Source organism: Alosa sapidissima, chromosome 22, assembly GCF_018492685.1.
Source record: "Alosa sapidissima isolate fAloSap1 chromosome 22, fAloSap1.pri, whole genome shotgun sequence".
In the NCBI taxonomy this organism is placed as follows: Eukaryota; Metazoa; Chordata; class Actinopteri; order Clupeiformes; family Clupeidae; genus Alosa; species Alosa sapidissima.
Genome location: NC_055978.1, coordinates 14,059,898 through 14,071,270, shown reverse-complemented (window position 1 = coordinate 14,071,270; position 11,373 = coordinate 14,059,898). Strand labels below are relative to the sequence as shown.

At 42.5% G+C, this 11,373-nt stretch overlaps 1 long non-coding RNA gene across 1 annotated transcript; it reads right to left on the bottom strand.

Moving 5' to 3' along the window:
- Positions 1-895: 895 nt before the first annotated feature.
- Positions 896-9,130, bottom strand: LOC121697377. The gene is made up of 3 exons (XR_006026437.1): positions 9,066-9,130; positions 2,580-2,706; positions 896-1,496 (listed from the first exon to the last, which is right to left on the bottom strand). It is a non-coding gene; the product is annotated as an uncharacterized LOC121697377 (long non-coding RNA).
- Positions 9,131-11,373: the final 2,243 nt, after the last annotated feature.

The window sequence follows — 11,373 nt, the reverse complement described above, 5'->3', positions numbered from 1 at the left end:
GGAGAAAGGCATCTATCCGTTTGTCACTGAAGGTGATGGATCTGAGGTTCCGATGTTTGACCCGAGCAGATCAACAGGTGATGGCAAAAGGTTGGACTGGACCGCTATGCTTTATCACTGCAGTCCCTTGCAGTGATTGCTCTCATTTGTCATCCAGAGCTCAGATATTGCCCTGTCGGAAACATCTGGAAAAGCTGATATGTGTCGTGTGATGAAAATATATGGCTCCATAACCATAAGGAGAGGAGAAATCAATACTAAATCGATAGAGCAACCAATAGATCTTCCCTGGAGATTAAATAAGCATCACCAATCAATTCATCTTTAACCTCTTTTATTAATATAAATATCTTCACATACATTTCAGCTCCTGATTTTTTGTCTGACGTCATTTCCGTGACACTTTTTTGGTTTCTGTGCTTTTAGTCGTGTAATTGTTTTGTCCTTGTTTTGTGCCTGCTTGTGTCCCTCCACCCCCTGGTCTCCCCAAAGTCCGCTAATTGCCATGGAGGTTAGTGAGTGGAGATGCACATCGGCGAAAGTGGCAACCCTTTATTCTGCTATTTTTTTTTCTCTCGAGATGTAATGGCCAACGTAATGGGAGGCATTAGCCCTCATTGCCATATGGAGAGGCTATGCTTGCTGAAGGTGCCATCTGCCGTCGTGTTTCCTGGCGAGCTCTGTCCATTGTGCTTCAACCAATGCCATCTTTTTATAGAGGGGAGGGGCACAGGCATGCGATGAAAAGATCCCGCATCATGCTCCTCCGACAGACCACCTGTTTCTGCTGCCAGAGCAACACCAATCACCACAGATCAGCAAGTTTGTTTATCTATCTATCTATCTATCTATCTATCTATCTGTCTGTCTGTCTGTCTGTCTATCTGACTATCTATCTGTCTGTCTGTCTGTCATTCTCTCTGTTCAAGGGCTTCCTTTGCTATTAGATTACAAATAAAGTATGTCAATTTTGGGGCGTATGTGGTATGACTTATACAGTATGGCTTGTCATCACATACTGTACATTACCAAAGATCAGAAACTCATCTGTCATAACTGTGTAAATATGAGATGAACACATAATTGTTTTTTTGTACATTTTATTCTTTACACACAGTTCAATGACTAATGCTGAAATGTCCTTCTCTTGTGAGCGGGCGAGCTAATTTTGGTTGAAGCCCCCCACCACACACGTGAACAGATTGCCTGACACATGGACCCTACCAAAATACAAACCAACCCAGAGAGGACACAGCTCTCCGCTAGCTGTGATGACTCTCCAAGCCTGGGCCTGAGCTCCATGTGAAACAGTTGCACCACCACATGGGGAAGACTTAGATCACACTACTCCCTTGCAGCGCTGCCTGCCCCCGACGCTGAATTCCTCAGACGCCTGCCTCATGAAGCGGGCTGGGATTGCGGGGATACTCCTGCTGCTGATGCTGCTGCTGCTCAGGGAAGCCTGGGCCCTGGGCCCTGCCATGGTGGCAGCAGAGCTGTGGAACAGGAGGGGGTGTCAGGGGTGTCAGGGTGCATTAGAGTGACATGGATCCCCCTTCACCAGAGCAGGCGGGCAACCTGGAGCGTCCCATGGGGAGGGAGGGGTGGGGGTGGAAGTGCAGAACAGGCCGAGGGAGATCCCGTCTGCTCTTTGGAAGAGAGAAAGACAGAAAGAGAGAGAGAAAAAGAGAGAGGGGGGGAGAGAGGGAGAAAAGGAATAAAAAGAAAGACAGAGAACTTGGAGAGGACAGGGAGAGAGAGAGAACAAGGAACAAAGATCACGACAGGAAAGGAGAGGTAGGAGAAGAATGAAGAAAGGAGACCGAAAACTTGGAGTGGATGAAGGAGAGAGCGAAAGAGAGGAAGAGAGAAGAAGAGGAAGAAAGAGAGTGGGCCTGAGGGGTGGAGTTAAAGAGAGGGAAGAAGGGAAGCAGGGGAAGACAGAGGGAGAGGGAAAGGAATGGAGAAAAAGACAGAGGGATGAACTGTCAAACTAGATGAAGGTCAGTGCTTGCCACCTTTCACTTAGGGCTCAGACAGGTTCTGACAATGGGAGTGTGTGTTATGCATGAGATAGCATAACTGAGTATTGCCTGTGAGAATGCATGGTGTATTTGTCTGTCTGTGTGTGTGTGTGTGTGTGTGTGTGTGTGTGTGTGTGTGTGTGTGTGCTCTATATACCAGTAATGACTCAAGATATTCAAGATAAGGACTGTTACAGACTGCACTGACTGAGACTCCAGCATAGCATAGGAAAATAACATGTGCATCTGAACCCCTATGAGGGCACTGTCACTCAGAGAGTGCCATCCTATCCACAATGTGACTTGACATGTCCAGGGCGATCAGGAGATATACTGTATAAGCCCCTGTGCAAGTAGAGCTATGTAACATATCGTCTCAAATTCGTGTGCATATAAGTGACTCTGAAATGTTGTATTTCTATAGCATGTTTGCATACAAATGTCTAGTGTGTATTTCTTTTTTCATGTCCAAAGGTTATGTTTGTGAGACTTGTCTAGTTTTCTGTGTGCGCAATATTTAATGAAATGTCTACTTTCAAAAGTGTGATAGCATACCTTGCATACTGTTTACTTTTCTGTGGAACACTGTTTGGTTCTGCTCCATATCTCCCCTGCTATGCCCTTTTGAAAAGCAAGATGTCCGTCTGTGTGTCTTACGTAAGATTGCCTTTTTTGTTTTTTTCTGTCGAGGAGATAGAGATGTTATCAAGATTAAGAGATTATATGAAGGTTTGGCAACAGGTGGTGGAGGCTCATTGTTGAGTAAACAAGCTGTTTATGCTGTTGTGCACACACCTGTCACTGCCATACACACACACACACACACACACACACACACACACACACAGACCATGTATTACCTAACACAAACACATTGTGCCTATTTATTTTCTTAATGTGAATAAAGTCCCTCAAAAAAGACAAAAACAACTCGTATCCTGTGTGCCTGTGACTTAGCCTGTGTGAGTGTGTGTGTGTGTGTGTGTGGTCTCTTTTGTTGATGTTCCTCCACAGTGCAGGGAGCCTGTTCATCTACACCACAGATCAGCAAGTTTGTTTATCTATCTATCTATCTATCTGACTATCTATCTGTCTGTCTGTCTGTCTTTCTCTATGTTCAAGGGCTTCCTTTGCTATTAGATTACAAATACAGTATGTCAATATTGGGGCGAAGGTTGAAATACTGTACTGTATGTGGTATGACTTATACAGTATGGCTTGTCATCACATACTGTACATTACCAAAGATCAGACACTCATCTGTCATAACTGTGTAAATATGAGATGAACACATAATTGTTTTTTGTAAATCTTCTTCTTTACACACAGTTCAATGACTAATGCTGAAATGTCCTTCTCTTGTGAGCGGCCAAGCTAATTTTGGTTGAAGCCCCCCCACCACACGCGTGACAGATTGCCTGCCTAAGTTTATTTTTATTTAGCTAGATTGTAATGAAGTATATGTTACTCAACTTGGATATCATATTTAATATTAATATATTTTTTATTTAGTTTATGTATAATTTTATGTAATGAACTGGTCAATTATAAGATACGTCAGCCGACCCCATTTGGATTTCCAGTGACCCCACATGGGGTCCCGACCCCAAGGTTGGGAAACGATGTACTAATGCAACATAGTGTGTTTTAACTCACCACCTGACAAGTCTATAAAGAAGCATTTAGTGAACCACAGTTGGCAAAAGGCTAGCATTGTATAACTAGGGTTCTCAATCATTTAAATACCTTCAAGTCTTCAGGGTTTGGTAAGGGGACTGCTTTAGAAGCTCACAATCATTCAGGTGCACAAAAGCATTCAGAAAAGCTATGGTCTGCTTATTCAATGGCTTCAATGCCCATAGGGTCTGTCACATTGATGCCGGGCAGCACTGTCATTCTTATCAGGTTTCTATCCAATTTGAGTGTGCCCTTCAAATGAGCACAGCGTCTATTCATTCCCTAGGAGTCGCCATGGCGACCGGAGGAGGGGGGAAAAGCGATACGATGCAATACTCTGCGACCTTCACACTCCAGTGAGTTGGTTCATCAAAGGTGTGGGAACATTCTCCTAAGCATAAATACAATACAAACATCCATCCACATTCACACCACAACCACAACAGCACAAAAGTTCCATGGCACACAAAACACACACAGTTCACTGTAATGGCTACAAAGGAGGAAGAGGCAGGTTCTACCTGTGCTTTTTTAAATTTACATTTTTGGTGATGTGATCTGACATGCATCTGACTAATAATGAAAACATGACACCATGGGGAAAGTCCCAAATTCATCACAAGTCTCTGAGAATTGATACATGGAAGAATATCAGCAATTACTGTACCTCGTAGAAGTTCATTTCATCAGGGTACTTTTGCTTTACTCTGAATAGCTCTTGAATGAGGTTAAGGAGATGAAAGTACGCCTGAACGCAGTGAGGAGACAACAGCTGCATGTGCCAAAAACTGGGTCAATCAAAAACCTTGGCCCCCGAATCCCACCCTGCTCCCCACCTCTCACATTGGTGTTTCCTCTGGCTGTTTGGTAACACTCCAAATTCTAAGTTAGATAGATAGATAGATAGATAGATAGATACTGTAGATAGATAGATAGATAGATAGATAGATAGATAGATAGATACTTTATTGATCTCCAAGGGGAAATTCAAGGAGGCGCACACATCTGAAAACTGGCAAGTGGCGAATTCCAAAGGTTTAGAACATAAAAGAACACAATGGAATCCGCACACTGTGCTCCACGTTGACTATTTAATCAACAAGAAGTAACGTTTCGGGCTACTGCCCTTCTTCAGACTAAAGACTAAAGTTTGTTCTTCTATGTTTGTTAACATTGCTCTGTGGCAGTGTCCCCCTTCTCCATCCCCACAAACACGTTACTCTCTAGAATCTATCTGAATATATCGCCTGGTTTATTTCAGGCCTGATCTCTACAGGGAATGCCCACTCTGAAGAGGGAATTTTCCTCACAGATACTATCTCACACACCCACTGATACTAATGCTGTAACCAAACCTAACTGATGACTCACTGACTCTATATTACTACTATATACTGTATATTCTGATGTATATGTTCAAAGTTTTAAAGACACTCTGCCTGATAAATTGTACTATCATACTTAGCACAGTGTGTAGCTCTTGAGGCTGAAAATATGGTAACCATAGCTACAAATGGGAAAATGGTAGATCAATCTTATTTTTCTTTACCCTTGACAGCAACCTTTGTTGGCCAAGCATATGTAGTTTGCGCATGTACAGTACATTATATGTAGTCCCATGTAGTGCTTGTTTACAGGATCCATCTAGCCCCCATCTCTCTTCATGGACAGATCTAATCAAGAGAAAGAGTGTGTGTGTGTGTGTTTGTGTGTGTGTGTTTGTGTGTGTGTGTGTGTTTGTGTGTAGTGGGGAGCACCAGCAGGGCTTGGAGGAAAGTGTATGTGGATTTGGTGTATCAGTGCAAGTGGGTATGTGTGTGAGTGTATGCATGTATAGTATAGAGGTTGACCTAATAATGAGACCTAATGCTGTAACTCTTTTGTATCCGTAATTGACCGTTCGCAAAAGCCACACCCCCTAGTGAGCCCCCTAGTGAACCTTTTGGTTTAGTCAGATTTTTTTTTTTCTTTTCTTTTTCGCATGTCCAAATTTCCGTCAAGTATTCCCGGGACACTGTAAGACCGGGGTACACGAAACTTGGTGTGCATGTAACCCCACATGGATAGCATGGAACCATCATTTTTCGTTTTGATCTGTAGCCCACCCCCCGCGCTGGACTGGACCACCCGAAAGGAGGGTAGGGCAGACACAGTTTTCTGTGAATATCTCGAGAACCGTAGGGTTTATAAGGACCATTTTTTTTTGTATGTTTGCCTCCAGTCATCTTAACCCATTCCATGTGCACACATGTGCATAAACAGATACACACACACACACATACATTCACAGTAATCATAAGTATGACACATACTCACACAGTGGACATATGTACGCATACATGCACATATATATATATATATATATATATAAGTATATATACTCTTTTGATCCCGTGAGGGAAATTTGGTCTCTGCATTTATCCCAATACGTGAATTAGTGAAACACACAACTTTTGAGTGACAGGCCATGTACTTTTTGTACCCTTAGGTACAAATATGGTCCTTTTGCGAAAAGGTACATTAATGATCCAGGAACGGTACATATTGTTCCCTTTAAGGTACAGGGTCAAAAGTTGTACCTAAAAGAACAAAAATGTACCCCAACTGTACCCCTATTTTTGAGAGTGACGTATCTATGCGAGGCCGGGTTTTCGGCAATGACTGCAACTAAGACCAAATTGCGCAATCAACTGGACATTTTTAAACTGTCTTCCATCACCCCCAGATGGAACCTTCTTGTTGCAAGGAAACAAGCACAGGGCTCCCACTGATTATATTCGTAATGCACGTTTAGTTCCCATGTTTTGTTCCCATATTTTGTTAAGCATGTTCACACTTATAGATGTAGCTTCAAGTTGTTCTTCACTGGTCATACATAACTGGAGCTAGTTCTTTTCAAGTAATGCATGCACAACACATATGGAACATGGAACCCCCGGAGTAACGTTAACCCTTTGCTTTAAAATAGTGACGAGAGAATTTAATATATTTAACATAATTACAGAAAACTTAATCAAGATTGGCAAAAAAGGCATTTTTCTGTGTATCGGTGTTGTGTTAATCCCACATAAATCATTTGACTGTCCTTTTCAACTCATATCACTATAAAATCCCATAAAACCGGACAAATATCAAGGCTCCCAATACATTTCTATGGAGCCGTAAAATGAAGTTGACGGGCCATGTCTGCCTGCACAGAGCTACTGGACTGTCATTGGCTCATCTGCGTTCGATGGGCGGGGTTTTGCGAACGATCAATTGCTTGGTAAACACAACTGTTGTGCTATTTAACAGCCACATCTCATATATGCACACAAACACACACACACACACACACACACACACACACACACACACACACACACACACACACACACACTCACACAGCATTGCCTGTCCCAGCTGTGAGCATGTAATGTGGGGTGTCTGTAGACCTTATCCATCTGACCCTCTCCGAGCTCCTCACTGAATATCCTGCGGGAGAGTGGGATGGGGGTGAAGCCAATTAGGGCCCGCCCTCCACAGACTAATACTACTCACTTCTCTCACATGTATGTACTGTACACAGACATAGTATCCCATCCAGAACAGTGTAACCACATTCAGCCCCATTTGAAGTGGGGCTTTCGGTCCCCATTTCAAAAAAAAAAAAAAACAGCAGCAAAAAAGCAGCAGCAACTTAGTTTTAAGCCCTAATAAAGTTTTTTTTTTTTTTTTTTAAAAAGTGTGTTCTCCTTTCCACAGATATGGAGGAGTTTGTGTCTTTACGCTAAAAGAAGAACCACCTCCTTGAAATGGTGCTATGAATCACCTGATTGCTCATTCAGCCCAGGTGATTGTTTCGTGGCAGACATCTTTGTCCACTCAAGATGCCGAGACTCTTGTTCAAAGATGAACAATTTGAGCAATTATGAGACAAAAGTGGACATCTCTTTTCATCCCACCACCACCATAGTTATAGATGAGTGTGGCAACGAATGGAGCATTCAGTTCAGATTATCCTTATTCTCGGCCATCCACACACACACACAGAGCGGTAACACCTGATTGTCACCTCATTGTCACAGCTGGCTATTGCGAAACTGATTATGATTAGGCAATCTCTCTCGAAAAAAACAGTATGAGAACAACCACGAGCGGTGTGCCTTTGCATCATGCACTAGTCATTGCAAAAACATAAAGATGTATGGAGTCCCCAATCTCTCTCTCTCATGTCACCTGGTGCTGGAGCAGTCCCATGGCTCATAGGAGAGGGTGACCTTGGGCGTATCAGTACATGCCTCCCATCAAAATGTAAATGGTAGCTGGGAGGGGGTTAGGCCCAGTGAGAACGTCACAGGGCCGTAAATGAGGTGGCTGGCCGTGTTGGCGGAACAAATTGGTATCGTGCACTGGGCGCAAAAGCACTCCCAGTGCACTAAATTTTTTCGCTCATCAAACCCGCCTGTCTTTCCACGAGCCTGAACAATATGTGTAGCAGGGACCAGGAAACCCTGTGCCCAGTTAGAGGTGTTAGAACAACCCCAATATAGAGAGGATTTGCAAAATAATGACCAGTTTTATCGAAATGCTGTGCTGTCCCTTGAACGAACTACTGTCTTATAAACCTCTGCCAATCCTTGTAGCCTTTCCTGGCTTGTGCGCTACTTTGATATTATTTCATTCACTTTTTTTCTCAGTAGACAATATTCCTGAGCTTTCCCATTACCCAAAAGACCCAGACGTCGACACTGGCCCTATAATGGCCCCCACAAAATAAGGAATCGATCCTCCCTGGTCCTTCTAACAACAAGCGATTCACATCAAAGGGGAGCCATCATTTCTAGTTTGTGACATTTGTTGGCCATTACAGTGCCTTGCTGCTGCCAAGAGCTCTCGCCCGGAATGCAGTCTCCAGTCTGTGATTGGTCCCGGCCTCTCTACGGTCTGTGTGCTGCGCAACGTGTATGACGCGAAACGATGCAGCCACATAAGACAGCGAAGCGAGGCAGAAGCTCACGGCACATTATCACCCCATAACCAATCTGCTGGGTGAAGGGGAAAGGAAAGCCATTCGTTGATGCCATCACTCTCACGGGGAACCACCACCACCCCCATCACCACCACCATCACCACCACCACCACATCCCCTCTTTCCAGCCACAACACCCTTTTGTTTTATGGCTCAATCTACTTTCTTTATGAGGCGCTCTCGTCCACAGGAAGTCATCTAAAGGTCTTCTTTAAATCTCTTAGAGCTTGGTCATTACCTGCAGGCTCCACAGCATGGGCATATCGCACAGCACCCTATTATTAGTCCTAACAGCTCACCTCACAGCATTCATCACACAGTTTGTTCAGCTTGAATACGTTTTCTGTACTCACCCCTGTGGCATAGGAGGGGGGGAAATCAGCTTAGGATTTCTCTGGTCATGAAGACAGGACTTCCTATGGGAAGGGATCAGTTAGTGGAGTGATGGCGATGTTGACACAGTCTGGATATTTGTCCCCAGTGTCACTCTCTGTGTTTGGTGTCACAATAACGACACACACTGAAAGTGAAGGGAGAATACCACACATCCGCAGTGCCATAGTACATAAGAATTCTTATTCAGGGTCTGAAAGTGTAATTTCATTTTCAGACCCCTGTGGATTCAAGAAGTAGATTACATGCTGATAATCCATTCAATGTCTTGTTTGAAATGGATGTAGTGGAATTTCAATGTCCTATCATTTGTTAAAATAATGTATTCAAAGGCACTGATGCAAACTAACTTGGATTCACAAAATGGCCAACTCTGATTAAAAGTGGGTAGTTGTAAGTTTAGAAAGTCTGTCAGTCAAAAGTTGTTATCTTAATTATATTGCCATGCATTGTACAGCAAGGATTATGTTTCGATATTAAAACCAGCATACATTTGCAGAATCAATCTTACACCACATATTCAGTAGAGAAGTCAGCATTGGTTATTATGTAAATTATGCCTAGAAGACGGTATTATGCAAATGCATTACATTCCCCAGCCCACACAAACACCACACACACACATACGATATACACACACACGGTGACTTTCTGGCGGCCTGAAATTTTGACTCTAATTTGAAAAATGGCATGGGGGTCAGAGGTCAACTCTCGCTGGGTTTAGGGGTGGGCTGGAGGCTGTCAGAGGGTCCGCCTGTCTCGTGCCGCTCTGACTCATCGCCGGCGTGAATCATCTCCGAGCTTCCTGCACCCGCGGGTGGACGGCGTATGTAATATGTATCCGTGTTTTCATCAGCTCCACAGGACCGTTCGCCGTCAGAAAGTGAAATGATTCCCGTTCAATATCGGGCGAAGGCTGGGGCTAGCACTGTACTGGTGTTTTTCTCATAAAGAGGACATAAACAGAGGTTTAAAGGGGCCTCTTAAAAACACTGTGCTTCACACTTTTGCCTCAAGCTAGAGGAGTGCTTGTTACAAGGAGACAGACTCCTGACAAACGCACAGAGCAAAAGCAGCACACAAGCCGTGGGAGAATAAAAGCAAACTTTTACGACAGCATTGAGGCACCTCGATCGCAGACACAAGCTGAGTGGGATCATGTATTATTCACTGACCGGGGTGTGGAGGTTAGCCATCTCAGCCATGGCTGGCTTCTCTGTTTGCTCAGGGTTATTCAAGAGGTAAAAAGAAATCAATTTAAAGGGAAACTGTGTAGTTTTTGTTCATACTGTGTTGTATTGAGGAAAAACTGTGGGTCCCAGTGGGTTAGCTTTTTACTCAAGTATGACAAGCTGTTTATTTAGCTATGCTACTCAAACACAAACATATACAGTTGTTGAACACAGGTATTGTTGAATTACTTATAATTAATTACTGAGAAACCTCTATTTATTTAACTTTCATTCCGTTACCATGGTTCTTCATTCCATACATAATATCCTAATTTTTTAAATGACGCCTGTCAATGATATATGATAATATTTCCTTGGACATTATACTGCGATACATTGTCTCTGCAGACTTTGATATTCTCAGAGCAACATCAAATTCTATCACAGGGTGATATAAGGTTTGATCAATTTAATTTAAACAATGACCCAATCAATATTGCTAAATATTAAGAACTTCTCACGTCGTTATTTAACTTGGGGGAGCTAGAAAAAGCCTTTTCACCGACTTCCTCCTTGTCAAGGTGGAAATCATTTGTCTGTGTTTGATTTTGTGAAAGAATATGTGTGATGTATATTGGCCTGTTTAATTATAAACAGTTAAAAAGTTAAGGCCAATTGGATACAGATTCATATCTTATAATTAGGGCTGTCAATCGATTAAAAAAAAAAATCTAATTAATTACATACTATGTGATTAATTCATCTAAATAAATCACACATATTTTTGCTGTGAAAGTATTTTAAATATTTAAATTCAATTTGAATTCATTGAATAATCAGCATTAAAGTTCAAAAACTCTTTTATTATTATTTTCACTGTTAATATATATATAAATAATGGCCATAATAATCTATGATATGACCTGATATGCTGAGGAAATAAATTCAAAAGTTTTTTTTCACATACAAGGAATTTCAGGCCACAGATATAACCTAGGGGACACAATGAAAATAAATTAACACTCCCCTCAATGTCAACACTTATTTCTTTGCATTGATGTGCGACTATAGAGTTGATGAACTCCGGTGATATGCA